Source organism: Schistocerca americana, chromosome 7 (assembly GCF_021461395.2).
Source record: "Schistocerca americana isolate TAMUIC-IGC-003095 chromosome 7, iqSchAmer2.1, whole genome shotgun sequence".
Lineage (NCBI taxonomy): Eukaryota > Metazoa > Arthropoda > Insecta > Orthoptera > Acrididae > Schistocerca > Schistocerca americana.
This window is the reverse complement of record NC_060125.1, coordinates 351,082,122-351,101,989: the sequence shown is the minus strand read 5'-3', so window position 1 is coordinate 351,101,989 and position 19,868 is coordinate 351,082,122. Positions and strand designations below refer to the sequence as shown.

Here is a 19,868-nt window from a genome sequence, read left to right as displayed (position 1 = left end):
TAGGTTAGAAGGCCTCGGGAAAGTACGGCGTGGGCTGCAATCTCAAAGGGTGCATGGCAAATACAGGACGTGCTTGAATCAAGGAACAGTCGGAATTGTAGTTGTAAACTGTTGTAGTTGTGCTGGGAAAGTCCCTGAGCTTCAAGCGCTAATAGAAAGCACAGAAGCTGAAATCGTTATAGGTACAGAAAGCTGGCTAAAGCCTGAAATAAGTTCTGCAGAAATTTTTACGAAGTCTCAGACGGTGTTCAGGAAAGATAGATTAGGCAGAATTGGTGGTGGAGTGTCTGTGTCTGTCAGTAGTGGTTTATCTTGTAGTGAAGTCGAAGTAGATACTCCGTGCGAATTGGTATCGGTGGAGGTTATACTTAACAGCCGAACTAAGTTAATAATTTGCTCCTTCTACCGACCCCCAGACTCCGATAATATAGTTGCGGAACAGTTCAGAGAAAATTTGAGTCTCGTAACAAATAAATACCCCACTCATACGGTTATAGTTGGTGGGGACTTCAATCTTCCCTCGATATGTTGGCAAAAATACTTGTTCAAAACCGGTGGTAGGCAGAAAACATCTTCAGAGATTGTCCTAAATGCTTTCTTCGAAAATTATTTCGAGCAGTTAGTCCACGAACCCACGCGAATTGTAAATGGTTGCGAAAACACACTTGACCTCTTATCCACAAACAATCCAGAGCTGATAGAGAGCATCATGACTGATACAGGGATTAGTGATCACAAGGTCGTTGTAGCTAGGCTCAATACCGTTTCTTCCAAATCCACCAGAAACAAACGCAAAATAATTTTATTTAAAAAAGCGGATAAAGTGTCACTAGAAGCCTTCCTAAGAGACAATCTCCATTCCTTCCGAACTGACTATGCAAATGTAGACGAGATGTGGCTCAAATTCAATGATATAGTAGCAACAGCAATTGAGAGATTCATACCTCATAAATTGGTAAGAGATGGAACTGACCCCCCCCCATGGTACACAAAAAAGGTCCGAACGCTGTTGCAGAGGCAACGGAAAAAGCATGCGAAGTTCAGAAGAACGCGAAATCCCGAAGATTGGCTAAAATTTACAGACGCACGAAATTTGGCACCGACTTCAATGCGAGATGCCTTTAATAGGTTCCACAACGAAACATTGTCTCGAAATTTGGTAGAAAATCCGAAGAAATTCTGGTCGTATGTAAAGTACACAAGCGGCAAGACGCAGTCAATACCTTCGCTGCGCAGTGCCGATGGTACTGTTACCGACGACTGTGCCGCTAAAGAGGAGTTATTGAACGCAGTTTACCGAAATTCCTTCACCAGGGAAGATGAATGGAATATTCCAGAATTTGAAACACGAACAGCTGCTAGCATTCGTTTCTTAGAAGTAGATACGTTAGGGGTTGCGAAGCAACTCAAATCGCTTGATACAGGCAAGTCTTCAGGTCCAGATTGTATACCGATTAGGATCCTTTCAGATTACGCTGATACAATAGCTCCTTACTTAGCACTCATATACAACCGCTCGCTCACCGATAGATCTGTACCTACAGATTGGAAAATTGCGCAGGTCGCACCAGTGTTTAAGAAGGGTAGTAGGAGTAATCCATCTAACTACAGACCTATATCATTCACTTCGGTTTGCAGTAGGGTTTTGGAGCATATACTGTATTCAAACATTATGAATCACCTCGAAGGGAACGATCTATTGATACGTAATCAGCATGGTTTCAGAAAACATCGTTCTTGTGCAACGCAGCTAGCTCCTTATTCGCACGAAGTAATGGCCGTAATCGACAGGGGATCTCAAGTTGATTCCGTATTTCTAGATTACCGGAAAGCTTTTGACACCGTTCCTCACAAGCGACTACTAATCAAGCTGCGGGCCTATGGGGTATCGTCTCAGTTGTGCGACTGGATTCGTGATTTCCTGTCAGGAAGGTCGCAGTTCGTAGTAATAGACGGAAAATCATCGAGTAAAACTGAAGTGATATCAGGTGTTCCCCAGGGAAGCGTCCTGGGACCTCTGCTGTTCCTGATCTATATAAATGACCTGGGTGACAATCTGAGCAGTTCTCTTAGGTTGTGCGCAGATGATGCTGTAATTTACCGTCTAGTAAGGTCATCCGAAGACCAGTATCAGTTGCAAAGATATTTAGAAAAGATTGCTGTATGGTGTGGCAGGTGGCAGTTGACGCTAAATGATCCACATGAGTTCCAAAAGAAATCCGTTGGAATTCGATTACTCGATAAATAGTACAATTCTCAAGGCTGTCAATTCAACTAAGTACCTGGGTGTTAAAATTACGAATAACTTCAGTTGGAAAGACCACATAGATAATATTGTGGGGAAGGCGAACCAAAGGTTGCGTTTCATTGGCAGGACACTTAGAAGATGCAACAAGTCCACTGAAGAGACAGCTTCCACTACACTCGTTCGTCCTCTGTTAGAGTATTGCTGCGCGGTGTGGGATCCTTACCAGCTGGGATTGACGGAGGACATCGAAAGGGTGCAAAAAAGGGCAGCTCGTTTTGTATTATCAAGTAGTAGGGGAGAGAGTGTGGCAGATACGATACGCGAATTGGGATGGAAGTCATTAAACCAAAGACGATTTTCGTCGCGGCGAGATCTACTTACGAAATTTCAGTCACCAACTTTCTCTTCCGAATGCGAAAATATTTTGTTGAGCCCAACCTACATAGGTAGGAATGATCATCAAAATAAAATAAGAGAAATCAGAGCTCGAACAGAAAGGTTTAGGTGTTCGTTTTTCCCGTGCGCTGTTCGGGAGTGGAATGGTAGAGAGATAGTATGATTGTGGTTCGACGAACCCTCTACCGAGAACTTAAATGTGAATTGCAGAGTAGTCATGTAGATGTAGAATTAAATGCGTCGGTAAGGCTGTTGTCCCGAATTATCGCTCAGTCTATGTGCGTGCCGCTGGACTCGCAATGCCTACTGCTAAGAAAGTGATTGTTTTTGGTGATATTACTTGCAATAACAACTGCGCGAAACGCCGCTATCTCGTTCAGGGTGCTACGGCAGACACCCTCTCGAGCACCCCGAAGACTTCTTGAGCCCTCGGCTGTGATGGGTTTCAGGTTGCCAAAAGAACTATTGTGTGTGCATGCTCGGACGAAAGACAGTTTGAGGCAATTTGGAGTGAACAAGGATGGACTCATCGCGTCTGTCGTTTCCATAGTGTAGCGGTTATCACGTCTGCTTCACACGCAGAAGGTCCCCGGTTCGATCCCGGGCGGAAACAGTACTTTCCTGCCTATATCGTATTCTGCTTCAGTGAGCCACGTCATGTGTGGATCTGCTGCATGTACCTTCGTTATGCAAGTACCGCATTTTTTTTTTTTTTAATTTTAAGTTACGATGGCAATCTCATTACAAGTTGTCTGTGTTGTATGGCGCACAGAAGCAGTTTCCGTGGTGTGGCGGTTATCACGTCTGCCTAACACGCAGAAGTTCCCCTGTTCGATTCCGGGCGGAAAACACTTTTTCATCACTTTAAACAAGACATACTAACATGCATCTGCTATGCACGTGTAACACATCCCCACAACGTATCCTTATGATCGCACTTGACGGTATTGGACACACCTTGAATTCCGCCCCACGTGATTAGATTAGATTAATACTTGTTCCATAGATCATGAATACGACACTTCGTAATGATGTGGAACGTGTCAGGTTAATAAAAGATGTCTGTACAAGATATTACATTACACAAAATATTGCATGACACTAATGTTTAAGTTGTTGTTTTTTTCCCTTAATTTATATCTAAAAATTCAGCCAATGAATAGAAGGAGTTGTCATCCATAAATTCTTTTAATTTATTTTTAAATGTTAGTTGGCTATCTGGCAGCCTTTTGATGCTGTTTAGTAGGTGACCAAAGACTTTTGTGGCAGCATAATTTACCCCTTTCTGTGCCAAAGTCAGATTTAACCCTGCGTAGTGAAGATCATCATTTCTCCTGGTGTTATAGCTAAGCACACTGAAATTACTTTTGAACTGAGTTGGATTATTAATAACGAATTTCATAAGTGAATATATATACTGTGAGGTTACTGTGAGGATCCCTAGATCCTTACATAGATGTCTGCAGGATGACCGTGGGTGGGCTCCAGCAATTATTCTGATTACACGTTTTGAGCAACGAGTACCTTTCTACTCAATGATGAATTACCCCAGAATATGATGCCATACGAAAGCAGTGAATGAAAGTAGGCATAGTAAGCTAATTTACTGAGATTCTTATCGCCAAAATTTGCAATAATCCTAATAGCATACGTACCTGAACTCAGACGTTTCAGCAGACCATCAATGTGTTGCTTCCACTTTAGCCTCTCATCAATGGACACAACTAAAAATTTTGAAAATTCTACCTTAGCTACAGACTTCTGTTCAACGTCTATCTTTATTACTGAAGTTGTGCCATTTACTGTACGGAACTGTATATACTCAGTTTTATCAAAATTTAAAAAGAGTCCGTTTGCTGAGAACCACTTAATAATTTTGTGAAAAACATCATTTACAATTACATCACTTAGTTCTTGGTTTTTGGATGTTGTTACTATACTTGTATCATCAGCAAAAAGAACTAACTTTGTATCTTCATCAATGTGGAATGGTAAGTCATTAATGTATATCAAGAACAGTAAAGGATCTAAGACCGAACCCTGTGGGACCCCGTACATGATAGCCCCCCAGTTTGAGGAATCAGCTGTTGTTTTAACATTACATGAACCACTTATTTCAACTTTCTGCATTCTTCCAGTTAAGTATGAATTAAACCATTTGTGCACTGCCCCCCCTCAGACCATAATGATTTAGCTTATCTAAAAGAATTCCATGATTTACACAATCAAAGGACTTTGAGATATCACAAAAAATACCAATGAGATTGAATCAGACGCGGAATGGTGTAATGTTGACCTGAGGTTTCTTCTTATGATGAATACTGTTTAGTTACAGCACAACAGTGCACAGTAGCGCCAGAGGAACTCACCGGGAGGAGATAAGAGTGGCGCGACAGTGGCACGCGACACGCGTGCGCGCCGGTGCAGCGTTCGCAGTCCGTGGTTGGCGCGGCAGCGTCGAGTTCACAGCAACGGCCAGCTGGCAGGCATGTTATACAAGCGATGAACTGCCAGTCCCATAAGAAACAGCTATGTGACATCCACTGTTGGATGCGTCTGTTTTCTGATCTTCAGTGGGAAACAAAGAAAAATGCTGTAGCGTTGGTAGGACAGTTCTATGTGGTGGTGGTCCAGCTAGCCATATTTTGGTCTGACATTAATGTACAAGTCAGATGTAATCAACAGAACATAAATGCTGAAACCAGGCATTTTGATTTCACGACAGAAATGTAGTAGAAGTGAATCTACAGGGTGGTCCATTGATAGTGACAGGGCCAAATATCTCACGAAATAAGCATAAAACGAAAAAACTACAAAGAACGAAACTCGTCTAGCTTGAAGGGGGAAACCAGATGGCACTGTGGTTGGCCCGCTAGATGGCGCTGCCATAGGTCAAACGGATAACTGCGTTTTTTTAAAAATAGGAACCCCTATTTTTTATTACATATTCGTGTAGTACGTAAAGAAATACACTCCTGTAAATGGAAAAAAGAACACATTGACACCGGTGTGTCAGACCCACCATACTTGCTCCGGACACTGCGAGAGGGTTGTACAAGCAATGATCACACGCACGGCACAGCGGACACACCAGGAACCGCGGTGTTGGCCGTCGAATGGCGCTAGCTGCGCAGCATTTGTGCACCGCCGCCGTCAGTGTCAGCCAGTTTGCCGTGGCATACGGAGCTCCATCGCAGTCTTTAACACTGGTAGCATGCCGCGACAGAGTGGACGTGAACCGTATGTGCAGTTGACGGACTTTGAGCGAGGGCGTATAGTGGGCATGCGGGAGGCCGGGTGGACGTACCGCCGAATTGCTCAACACGTGGGGCGTGAGGTCTCCACAGTACATCGATGTTGTCGCCAGTGGTCGGCGGAAGGTGCACGTGCCCGTCGACCTGGGACCGGACCGCAGCGACGCACGGAAGCACGCCAAGACCGTAGGATCCTACGCAGTGCCGTAGGGGACCGCACCGCCACTTCCCAGCAAATTAGGGACACTGTTGCTCCTGGGGTATCGGCGAGGACCATTCGCAACCGTCTCCATGAAGCTGGGCTACGGTCCCGCACACCGTTAGGCCGTCTTCCGTTCACGCCCCAACATCGTGCAGCCCGCCTTCAGTGGTGTCGCGACAGGCGTGAATGGAGGGACGAATGGAGACGTGTCGTCTTCAGCGATGAGAGTCGCTTCTGCCTTGGTGCCAATGATGGTCGTAGGCGTGTTTGGCGCCGTGCAGGTGAGCGCCACAATCAGGACTGCATACGACCGAGGCACACAGGGCCAACACCCGGCATCATGGTGTGGGGAGCGATCTCCTACACTGGCCGTACACCACTGGTGATCGTCGAGGGGACACTGAATAGTGCACGGTACTTCCAAACCGTCATCGAACCCATCGGTCTACCATTCCTAGACCGGCAAGGGAACTTGCTGTTCCAACAGGACAATGCACGTCCGCATGTATCCCGTGCCACCCAACGTGCTCTAGAAGGTGTAAGTCAACTACCCTTGCCAGCTAGATCTCCGGATCTGTCCCCCATTGAGCCTGTTTGGGACTGGATGAAGCGTCGTCTCACGCGGTCTGCACGTCCAGCACGAACGCTGGTCCAACTGAGGCGCCAGGTGGAAATGGCATGGCAAGCCGTTCCACAGGACTACATCCAGCATCTCTACGATCGTCTCCATGGGAGAATAGCAGCCTGCATTGCTGCGAAAGGTGGATATACACTGTACTAGTGCCGACATTGTGCATGCTCTGTTGCCTGTGTCTATGTGCCTGTGGTTCTGTCAGTGTGATCATGTGATGTATCTGACCCCAGGAATGTGTCAATAAAGTTTCCCCTTCCTGGGACAATGAATTCACGGTGTTCTTATTTCAATTTCCAGGAGTGTATGAATTTTTTAGTTGGACCACTTTTTTCACTTTTTGATAGATGGCGCTGTAATAGTCACAAACGTATAAGTACGTGGTATGGCTATAGTGATCAAAATGCCCAACGGGCGTGTGCGATGTACGCTGCTCGGTATCCTGGACGACATCATTCAAGTGTCCGCACCGTTCACCGCATAGTTACGTTATTTAGCGAAATAGTAAGTGTTAGGCACATGTGAAACGTCAACCACGACCTGTAACAAATGATGATGCCCAAGTAGGTGTTTTAGCTGCTGTCGCGGATAATCCGCAAATCAGTAACAGACAAACTGCACGAGAATCGGGAATCTCAAAAACGTCGGTGTTGAGAATGCTACATCAACATCGATTGCACATCGAATGCTACATCAACATCGATTGCACTTGTGTCATATTTCTATGCACTGGGAATTGCATGACGACGACTTTGAACGTCGTGTACAGTTCTGCCACTGGGCACAAGAGAAATTACGGGACGATGACAGATTTTTTGCACGCGCTCTATTTAGCGACGAAGCGTCATTCACAAAAAGAGCGGTAACGTAAACCGGCATAATATGCACTATTGGGCAACGGAAAATCCACGATGGTTGCGACAAGTGGAACATCAGCGACCTTGGCGGGTTAATGTATGGTGCGGCATTATGGGAGGAAGGATAATTGGCTCCCATTTTATCGATGGCAATCTAAATGGTGCAATGTATGCTGATTTCCTGCGTAATGTTCTACCGATGTTACTACAAGATGCTTCAGTGCATGACAGAATGGCAATGTACTTCCAACATTATGGATGTCCGGCACATAGCTCGCATGCGGCTGAAGCGGTGTTGAATAGCATATTTCATGACAGGTGGATTGGTCGTCGAAGCACGTTCACCGAATCTGACGTCCCCGGATTTCTTTCTGTAGGGAAAGTTGAAAGATATTTGCTATCGTGATCCATCGACAACGCCTGATAACATGCGTCAGCGCATTGTCAATGCATGTGCGAACATTGCGGAAGGCGAACAACTCGCTGGTGAGAGAAATGTCGTTACACGTATTGCCAAATGCATTGGAGTTGGCGGACATCATTTTCAGCATTTATTGCATTAATGTGGTATTTACAGGTAATCACGCTGTAGCAGCATGCGTTCTCAGAAATGATACGTTCACAGAGGTACATGTATCACATTTGATCAACCGAAATAAAATGTTCAAACTTACCTACGTTCTGTATTTTAATTTAAAAAACCTACGTGTTACCTATTGTTCGTCTAAAATTGTGAGCCATATGTTTGTGACATTACAGCGCCATCTATCACAATGCGAAAAAAGTGGTCCAACTAAAACTTTCATATTTCTTTATGTACTACACGAACATGTAAAAAAAATGGCGGTTCCTATTTTAAAAACGCAGCTGGTATCCTTTTGACCTATGGCAGCGCCATCTAGCGGGCCAACCATAGCGCCATCTGGTTTCCCCCTTCAAGCTAGACAAGTTTCGTTCTTTGTAGTTTTTTCGTTTGACACTTATTTCGTGAGATATTTAGCCCGGTCACAATCAATGGACCACCCTGTATATTACCAAATGACCATCTCGAATTCCGGAACAGTGTCATGTTCCCTATCTAACGGCTTCCAGGGACAACAAGAACTTTATTTTCAGTATTCCGTGTAATAACCGAATTTAAAATGCTGCCGTTATCTACTCATCGCCAGTGGATGTGGCCGAGCGGTTCTAGGCGCCTCAGTCCGGAACCGCGCTGCAGCTACGGTCGCAGTTCGAATCGTGCCTCGGGCATGGATGTGTGTGATGCCCTTAGATTAGTTACGTTTAATTAGTTCTAAGTCTGGGGGACTGATAACTTCAGATGTTAAGTCCCATAGTGCTTGGAGCCATTTGAACCATTTTCGAGTCTACTCATCAAGAGGGTATAATCTTATGTTAACACAATACAAAACGTATTACAATTAGAAACTGTTTTTGTCTTGGGGCAGTGTAGCCGACAGCACGCAAATATCTGGACGTTATTCATCCAGTGTTTGTGACCTAAGCACTTAGCTACGTCCAATAAAGTTCGCACAGAATTTCAAACATTAGCGAAACTTTTTTTTTCGATTACACCCTCAGAAAACGTTGAGAGCAAAAAAGTTTGTCGCTTTCTACATTTTCGCTGTTCAAGCGGTAAACCTGCAGCATCCGACTCAACGTTTTAATTTATTACTTTTTTACTAGCGAATCTATTCGCAAGACAGTTTGCAGAGAATATCCACTGAACGTGCCGGCAAAATTATATGATTGTGCGACACATAGCTAAGAGATATGGCGTCATAGACATTTAGGTGCGTGAAAAACTAGCTTCTGCTTAAAATGGTTCACAGTAAAATTTCATCACCACCTGCATGATGTTTTAAATTATTGCTTCCTTACTACGATCTATGTAACTCACTTTGCAGACAGTGTCTACATACATTATATCATTGTACGACACATAATTCAGGAGATATGACGTCATAAATATTAAGATGCGTGAAATACTTTCCTCTGTTTAAAATGGAGAACAAATCATCCAGAATATATTCAACCAGTGTTCCAGAATGAGAGCACGTAGCGACTTCAACCAGCTTTAAGCGTTACTTCAGTCTTTCTCTAAAGTTTTCCTCGCTTGCATTCTTAACGTCAAATATTTACCACATTGGCACAATCACGTAAACGTTAAATGTAGGAAAGGGAAAGGATGGGTGGGAAATCGTGACGGCCAGCCGCGCGGGGTACTATGGTAACGCAATGGCGAAAGTTGAAAATTTTCGCCCGACCGGGACTCGAACCCGGATTTACCGCTTTTTATGGACGGTTCTATTAACCGCTGATTTCTTTTTTTAAATCTCTTTTCTTTTCGTCACTGTTCGTTGTATTTGTTCGGAGCGAACTTCCCGTGACACCCGTTCAAGTTCATCGTTGATCCATTCACTCTGTTTTTTTTTTTTTTTTTTTTATTGCAAAGAGTAGCTAATTCTCTGACCCTGGCCGAACATACTGAGCTACCGTGCCGGCATCCGCTCCGGCCACGCGGACACTGTCGCGGTCTCCCCCCCCCCCCGTCCCCCCCCCCCCCGTCCCAAAAATTTCCAACTAATCGCACGCCGCGGTGCAGCGTCCCTTGTCATTAAACTCTCTACTACCAAATTCTGTTTCCTGTAGGAGTTCTGGCGACATTTGTGCATTCGACTGTAAAAAATCACCGAGGAGCTGTTCCACTCTTATTCAGAAATGTGTGTATCTGAGTGGTGTCTGTTCAGATATACACATTAACACATTTGTAAAACAATCAGACATCCAAAGCTGTCTTGCACGTTGGAGCTACATTCTCTTTACTCGTTCTCCACCGCCTTATTCTCGACTCTGCCAGTCATCATACCAGAAAATTTATGATGTACGAGGGTCACTCCAAAAGAAATGCACGCTATTTTTTTTTTAAAAATCCATCTTTTATTCTACATGTTTGAAAGTTTTACAGTGTGTAGATACATCCTTTAGGAACAATATTTTCATTTCTCCACATAATTTCCATCTCTCTCAACTGCCTTACGCCATCTTGGAACCAGCGCCTGTATACCTCCACGGTAAAATTCTGGACCAGCCTGTTGGAGCTACTGTTTGGCAGCGTGCACAAGGGAGTCATCATCTTCAAACCTTATTCCACTAAGAGAGTCTTTCAGTTTCCCAAGAGACGATAGTCAAGGTCACATGGAGCCGGGTCAGGACTGTAAGGCGGGTGTTTCAGTTTTGTCCATCCGAGTTTTGTGATCGCTTCCATGGTGTTTTGACTGACATGTGGCCGTGCATTGTCGTGCAACAGCAAAACATCCTGCTTTTGCCGATGTGGTCGAACACGACTCAGTCGAGCTTGAAGTTTCTTAAGTGTCGTCACATATACATCAAAATTTATGGTGTTCCACTTGGCGTGATGTCCAAAAGCAAGAGTCCTTCGGGATCGAAAAACACTGTAGCCATAACTTTTCTAGCAGAATGTGTGGTTTTGAATTTTTTTTCTTGGATGAATTTACATGATGCCTCTCTATTGATTGCCTCTTCGTCTCTGGTGAAAAATGATGGAGCCATGTTTCATCACCTGTCACAATTCTTCCAAGAAATTCATCTCCACCATTCTCGTACTGTTCCAAAAGTTCGCTGCATACTGTTTTTCTTGTTTCTTTGTGAGCCACTGTCAACATCCTGGGAGCCAACCTGGCACAAACTTTTTTTAATGCCAACACTTTCAGTATTCTGCAAACACTTCCTTCCCCTATCCCAACGTAGCGTGACAATTCGTTCACTGTGATGCGTCTGTCAGCAGTCACCAATTTGTTAACTCTCTGCACTTTGTCTGGAGTGTGTGCAGTACGAGGCCTGCCGCTGCGAGGATAATCCTCAATATTGCCGTGCCCGCTTTCATCGCGTAACCTGCTTGCCCACCGACTAAGTGTACTGCGATCGACAGCAGCATTTCCATACACCTTTTTCAACCTCTTGTGGATGTTTCCCACTGTCTCGTTTTCACAGAACAGGAATTCTATGAAAGCACGTTGCTTCTGACGAACGTCAAGTGTAGCAGCCATCTTGAAGACATGCTGTGATGGCGTCACTTATGGGAACAGGTTGGACTAAGTTTGAAAACAAGCGGGAAGGATGTATCTACACACTATAAAACTTTCACACATGCAGAATGAAAACTGTATTTTTACAAAAATAGTGTGCATTTCTTTTGGAGTGACCCTCGTATTACAAATTAGGCACGCGCAACTCACAAATGTCAATACAATTTTGTATGACCATTCAATGTGGAATGGACCATTCTATGGAATGTCAGATCCCTTAATCGGGCAGGTAGGTTAGAAAATTTAAAAAGGGGAATGGATAGGTTGAAGTTAGATATAGTGGGAATTAGTGAAGTTCGGTGGCAGGAGGAACAAGACTTCTGGTCAGGTGACTACAGGGTTATAAACACAAAATAAAATAGGGGTAATGCAGGAATAGGTTTAATAATGAATAGGAAAATAGGAATGCGGGTAAGCTACTACAAACAGCAAAGTGAACGCATTATTGTGGCCAAGATAGATACGAAGCCCACACCTACTACAGTAGTTCAAGTTTATATGCCAACTAGCTCTGCAGATGACGAAGAAATTGAAGAAATGTATGATGAAATAAAAGAAATTATTCAGATTGTGAAGGGAGACGAAAATTTAATAGTCATGGGTGACTGGAATTCGAGTGTAAGAAAAGGGAGAGAAGGAAACATAGTAGGTGAATATGGATTGGGGGACAGAAATGAAAGAGGAAGCCGCCTGGTAGAATTTTGCACAGAGCACAACATAATCATAACTAACACTTGGTTTAAGAATCATGAAAGAAGGTTGTATACATGGAAGAACCCTGGAGATACTAAAAGGTATCAGATAGATTATATAATGGTAAGACAGAGATTTAGGAACCAGGTTTTAAATTGTAAGACATTTCCAGGGGCAGATGTGGACTCTGACCACAATCTATTGGTTATGACCTGTAGATTAAAACTGAAGAAACTGCAAAAAGGTGGGAATTTAAGGAGATGGGACCTGGATAAACTAAAAGAACCAGAGGTTGTACAGAGATTCAGGGAGAGCATAAGGGAGCAATTGACAGGAATGGGGGAAATAAATACAGTAGAAGAAGAATGGGTAGCTTTGAGGGATGAAGTAGTGAAGGCAGCAGAGGATCAAGTAGGTAAAAAGACGAGGGCTAGTAGAAATCCTTGGGTAACAGAAGAAATATTGAATTTAATTGATGAAAGGAGAAAATATAAAAATGCAGTAAGTGAAACAGGCAAAAAGGAATACAAACGCCTCAAAAATGAGATCGACAGGAAGTGCAAAATGGCTAAGCAGGGATGGCTAGAGGACAAATGTAAGGATGTAGAGGCCTATCTCACTAGGGGTAAGATAGATACCGCCTACAGGAAAATTAAAGAGACCTTTGGAAATAAGAGAACGACTTGTATGAATATCAAGAGCTCAGATGGAAACCCAGTTCTAAGCAAAGAAGGGAAAGCAGAAAGGTGGAAGGAGTATATAGAGGGTCTATACAAGGGCGATGTACCTGAGGACAATATTATGGAAATGGAAGAGGATGTAGATGAAGATGAAATGGGAGATACGATACTGCGTGAAGAGTTTGACAGAGCACTGAAAGACCTGAGTCGAAACAAGGCCCCCGGAGTAGACAATATTCCATTGGAACTACTGACGGCCATGGCAGAGCCAGTCCTGACAAAACTCTACCATCTGGTGAGCAAGATGTATGAAACAGGCGAAATACCCTCAGATTTCAAGAAGAATATAATAATTCCAGTCCCAAAGAAAGCAGGTGTTGACAGATGTGAAAATTGCCGAACTATCAGCTTAATAAGTCACAGCTGCAAAATACTAACACGAATTCTTTACAGACGAATGGAAAAACTAGTAGAAGCCAACCTCGGGGAAGATCAGTTTGGATTCCGTAGAAACACTGGAACACGTGAGGCAATACTGACCTTACGACTTATCTTAGAAGAAAGATTAAGGAAAGGCAAACCTACGTTTCTAGCATTTGTAGACTTAGAGAAAGCTTTTGACAATGTTAACTGGAATACTCTCTTTCAAATTCTAAAGGTGGCAGGGGTAAAATACAGGGAGCGAAAGGCTATTTACAATTTGTACAGAAACCAGATGGCAGTTATAAGAGTCGAGGGACATGAAAGGGAAGCAGTGGTTGGGAAGGGAGTAAGACAGGGTTGTAGCCTGTCCCCGATGTTGTTCAATCTGTATATTGAGCAAGCAGTAAAGGAAACAAAAGAAAAATTCGGAGTAGGTATTAAAATTCATGGAGAAGAAATAAAAACTTTGAGGTTCGCCGATGACATTGTAATTCTGTCAGAGACAGCAAAGGACTTGGAAGAGCAGTTGAATGGAATGGACAGTGTCTTGAAAGGAGGATATAAGATGAACATCAACAAAAGCAAAACAAGGATAATGGAATGTAGTCTAATTAAGTCGGGTGATGCTGAGGGAATTAGATTAGGAAATGAGGCACTTAAAGTAGTAAAGGAGTTTTGCTATTTGGGGAGCAAAATAACTGATGATGGTCGAAGTAGAGAGGATATAAAATGTAGGCTGGCAATGGCAAGGAAAGCGTTTCTGAAGAAGAGAAATTTGTTAACATCCAGTATTGATTTAAGTGTCAGGAAGTCATTTCTGAAAGTATTCGTATGGAGTGTAGCCATGTATGGAAGTGAAACATGGACGATAAATAGTTTGGACAAGAAGAGAATAGAAGCTTTCGAAATGTGGTGCTACAGAAGAATGCTGAAGATCAGATGGGTAGATCACATAACTAATGAGGAAGTATTGAATAGGATTGGTGAGAAGAGAAGTTTGTGGCACAACTTGACCAGAAGAAGGGATCGGTTGGTAGGACATGTTCTGAGGCATCAAGGGATCACCAATTTAGTATTGGAGGGCAGCGTGGAGGGTAAAAATCGTAGGGGGAGACCAAGAGATGAATACACTAAGCAGATTCAGAAGGATGTAGGTTGCAGTAGGTACTGGGAGATGAAAAAGCTTGCACGGGATAGAGTAGCATGGAGAGCTGCATCAAACCAGTCTCAGGGCTGAAGACCACAACAACAACAATGACCATTCAACGAGAGAGTTTTCTAAACAAATGGGATCAGTATGTTAAAATAGCCTACGGAGTTTGAATTCGACCGCACCTTAGCGAGAAACACAATTCTCAGCGCAGGCACGAACATGTTAAAGAAATGTGGGTTTACTAATAGATATACTAAACCTTCCCTGTATAGCCCCTCTATAGTGGGTGAATCACCTAACGTTTGCGCTGCAAATATTGTGGAAATGGAAAGTGATATTGATGTGCGTTTTTCACAGAATGGGGTGGCATTCAAGGCTCGTATTGTTAGCCAATAAACAGGTTGTAATAATACATACAAAGTACTTTATGTACAAACATACATTTTTTCAATTGGAACAATTCCTGTCGACATTAACAAAGTAAACGTAGGGTAAACCAGAACGTCAGTGGTGGTTGCAGCATTCTATAATCCGTTCATTATAAGAATGAATCCGATGATTGGTCAGAATCCGTAACACACATACGCTGGGGTTGTTACGCTCTTGGAAGTAGGCCCGATTTATGGTTCAGATGGCTCTGAGTACTATGGGACTTAACATCTGTGGTCATCAGTCCCCTAGAACTTAGAACTACTTAAAACTAACTAACCTAAGGACATCACACACATCCATGCCCGAGGCAGGATTCGAACCTGCGACCGTAGCAGTCCCGCGGTTCCGGACTGAGCGCCTAGAACCGCGAGACCACCGCGGCCGGCCCCGATTTATGTATTAGGTATCGTATCACTAAATTACGTTAAATGAAACTTTAAGATATTCTGATGTATTAACAGCCATCAACGTTTTTCTTAATCACTCTTTAGTTACGTAATTTTTATTTTAAAAAATCGTGTTCAGTCACAGCCTCTGCAGCGTTGTGCTCTGATTGTCGCGCTATTAATACGCAGTATGAAAATTGTTGAGGCTGCTTCCTGCTCTGAGTGAAACGCGCGTGTAGAACAAGGTTAAAAAGTGCCTAGAAATAGTTTCTTCTTAATGTTTTTCATAAATTTACAGAAAACATCGGCTTTGAAGTTTTCCTAGTGTTGTATATTACTGCAGTTGATAAATAAACCTGCAAGGAACGCGTAGCGCAGTCTGTAGCCAATTGGAATATGACTATGGTTGTTAGAGCGGTGTTTCTAATCTCCCCGATGCTATTTTTTTTCTTGTTCAATTTGAAATACCTACATCTCGTAATTATAAAACTCATCATCATTTTTTTTATGAATAATGCACGTCGTCTTGTTTCTAATTACATACTGGACGCGAAATTCCTGTTTCCATTTCAAATACAAATTCTCAATTATCAATGTTTTATGAAACACTGTTCATAAAAGTTGTTTAAATTAAGAACACATAATTAAGTTTTTTAAGGCAAAAATGAAAAACCAAATCCTCTTTATTTGGACTATGTCCATTGTTTTATACCACAGAGGTAGATATGTATCGCAGAAACATGATAAACAATCATTTTCACAGCATCGAGCACATAATACAAATGCCGCATTTTTACATTTTCTACTGTACCATTACAATACGCACCCAACAGAACTGATCTGGAGCCAAGCTGCGGGATTTGGCTCGGGAAGTAACGAAGCCGCCGGACGTACTGGAACTAACGTAAGCAGCTTTTTCACACGTCACTGCCGAACGCTGGCGGTATATAGAACGGCTCGTCGTAAAAGAAGAAGAGAAAATGCTGCGGCTAATCGGCTTCGTGGATTCTGTTGTTGATAGGCTCGTTATCAAGGTAACAAGTGACACTTCCAGAGCCGAAATGTATTTCTCGGATTCGGATAAGTAAGAAGCTAAGAGATTACCAGACGACTGACTGTAATTAATACCTTCAGTGGCTTCAATATTTAAGTGTACGGTGAAATGCTTCAATACTCCCTTACGCTACACACAGCTTATGCAGAAAAATTACTCTTGGATGGGTGACCATCCAGGCCGTCATGCACTGTTGCCATCATTTTTTGGGGTGCACTCAGCCTCGTGATGCCAATTGAGAAGCTACTCGACCGAATAGTAGCAGCTTTGGTCAAAAATACCATCATAACGACCGGGAGGGCGGTGTGCTGACCCCACGCCCCCCCCCCCCCCCCTATCCGCATTTCCTCTGAGGATGACATGGCAGTTGGATGGTCCCGATGCACCACTTGTGGCCTGCAGATGGAGTGGTTTAATCGGAAATCATCACAGTGGCCTAAAGCAACAACAATAACAGTGTCTTCCAACTGCAATAAGAACAGTGTCATGATGGTAGCTGCAGAGCACAGCTAACTTATGGTGTGAGTGTGACACGTGATGGAGTGCAGACTGATCCCACAGCACTCCAATATGAAGGACGGTAGGCAAGCTACTGTCCAGGCATTCACATACCTACTTCCAAAAGGAATGCATATCTGATGTGCCACACATGCACTATCAGTTTTGGACAATTCAATGAAACAGCAGCTTGTTGGCCCACTGGGAGCTGCCCATCCGTGTGGTAAAGGAAATTGCTTACTGCCACCCAGTGTGCACACTGGTGTACATGAAGCAGGGAAATCTGAAGGAATATGGAAACATAGCATGCCAGGGGTCTCCAGCAGTCCCTTGCACCATACGATTGCAGCACGTTCTGCACAAATGTACGGTATCCTGGACTTATTTTAGTAACCAAACTGTTAGTAGTAGTTGTAATAGTAGTAGTAGTAACTTCTTTCATCTGTAGATTTCCTTTTACAAAGATATTAGGCATGTCAAAGTATTTACAAGTTCAGACCAATTTAAAATAAGCTAATTCATTTACACATACATTTATAGACTCCTAGTTAGAGACAATCATTAGATTTAATGCTGATATGCAATACTTTTTTACAAATAATTTATTAAATAATGTAAAGCCACACTGTTCACTCATATCTCACTATCAGTCATTGCACACACACTATACACATTGTTTCCTAACAATTCACTCACTACACACACAAACACACATGCACACACTGGTGATCTCTGGGCCATTTTCTGTACTGCAACTTCCATTTGCTGTCCTGAATAACTGATTCAGCACCCCTGTATAATGAGTGAGATATTGAGCTCAGAAAGAAGAAGAGGTGTTTGTCTTGTGCTATGCATATCTTGAGGATGAGTTCTTCTAGAAAAGGAAAAAAGAAGGAAAAAACTTAGTCTTCTGAAGCTGTCATGTGGAAAGTTGGTTGTTTTATTATTTATTTATTTATTTATTTATTATCATCCCAATGACCACATTTGTGATATAGGATTTGTCAGGGTACATTTTAACAACTATATAATATCTTTACAAAATTTGTATCTGTGCTGAATTCATATTAATTTATCTTATGTTTAATACAATATACAACTAATAAGTGTTTTTATAACATAATTTATTATGCACTGATATAATTTCATTTGTCACATTAACTTAAACATATATTTTATACAGTTGCGCAGAGATATTCGCTTATGCTGTAATAGCATTTGTCAAGCATGTGGTTCTTTAGAACAGTTTTAAATTTATCCTCATTTTCCAGCTCTTTGATATGTTTTGGTAGTGCATTAAAAAGTTTGATGCCTTGTTTATATACATGTTTCTGGCTTCGGGTCCTTGTTACAGCTTGTATGTGGAGATCTTTACATTGCCGTGTATCGTAATTATGGAAGTCTGTATTGGCTTTCATTTTGTCCTGATTTCTTTTGATCACCAACAGACATTTCAGAATGTATAATGATGGAATTGTTAAAATTTTCAATGCTTTAAAAAGGGGCCTACAATGTGTTTGAGGTGGGCTGTGGGTCATTATCTGAATAGCACGTTTTTGTAATTTGAAAATCTCATTTAGACGACAATTTGTTTTTCCCCAGAATACTATCCCATAGGATGCAATGGACTGAAAATAGCCAAAATATACTAATCTGGTACAGTCATTACTACAAACTCTTGAAATTATTCTAAGCACAAAACATGCTGAATTTAGTTTTAGTGCTAAGTTCACCACATGGTCCTTCCAATTAATCTTCTCATCAATGTGCATACCCAGGAATTTTGCACACTGTTCTCTTTCAAGTTGTTTGCCCTCCATGGTGGGATTCAGGTCATCCTGTTCACTTATTTTTCCATATTGCACATAATTAGTTTTTTCTGCATTCAGTGTTAGCTTGTTAGCACTAAACCATTTTTGTATACCTTGTAGGACATGGTTCACAGTACTGTGCAATGACTGCTTCGTATCACTAACTATTAAACTAGTATCATCAGCAAATAACATGATTCTAGCTTTTCTCTCTGACACCTGAATATCATTAATGTAAATGAGGAACGGCAAGGGGCCTAATACACTTCCTTGGGGTACTCCTACTGTGACCTCCCTTGGATCTGATCTTAGTTTAATTTTTTGATTAATATTTGGTGCTGTAATTTCAACCACCTGCATCCTCTTTTCCAGATAAGACTCAAACCACTTTTTTACCGGTCCTCTGATACCTACAGCTTCAAGCTTTTTCAAAAGTATGCTGTGGTCAACAGTGTCAAAGGCTTTTGACAAATCTAGATTTATCCCAACTACACTATTTCCCTCTTCCAATTTAGTGATTATTTCTTTTGTGTATTCAAGTACAGCTGTTTCGGTACTTCTCCCAGCTTGAAATCCATGCTGATTACTGTTTATCAGGTTGTGCATATTAAGATAATGTGTGACTCTATATTTCATTAGTATCTCTAAAACTTTAGAGAAAGTTGAGAGGAGTGAGACAGGTCTGTAGTTTTCTGTTTTAAGTTTATCACCCTTTTTTAACAGGGGAATGACTTTAGAAATTTTCAGTTTTTGTGGAAACACGCCCTCAGCCATTGACAAGTTTGCTATGTGCGCCAATGGTTTCGCTATCTGATTAGCTGTTTTCTTTACTAATATTATTGGCACCTCATCTACTCCAGCTGACATCTTGGACTTCAGACTTTTAATCACTTTTAAAACTTTAATCATTATTATTATTTATTTGTATAATATTTTTTTACCAAATTCCCACTTTGTTTTATCTAAGTAATCATTCAGTGTATGAAATGTATTGCATAACAGGTACTTTTTAGCTGTCTTTTTAAATAAGTGTATTTTTGC

At 42.2% G+C, this 19,868-nt stretch overlaps 1 protein-coding gene and 1 non-coding gene across 2 annotated transcripts in view; both read left to right on the top strand.

Annotated features, from left to right (window-relative positions):
• LOC124622158 (thymidine phosphorylase-like) overlaps window positions 1-19,868 on the top strand; it is a 186,297-nt gene that overhangs the window by 77,097 nt on the left and 89,332 nt on the right. The window lies entirely within an intron of this gene.
• On the top strand, window positions 3,185-3,257 carry Trnav-cac. The gene has a single exon. It is a non-coding gene; the product is annotated as a tRNA-Val (tRNA).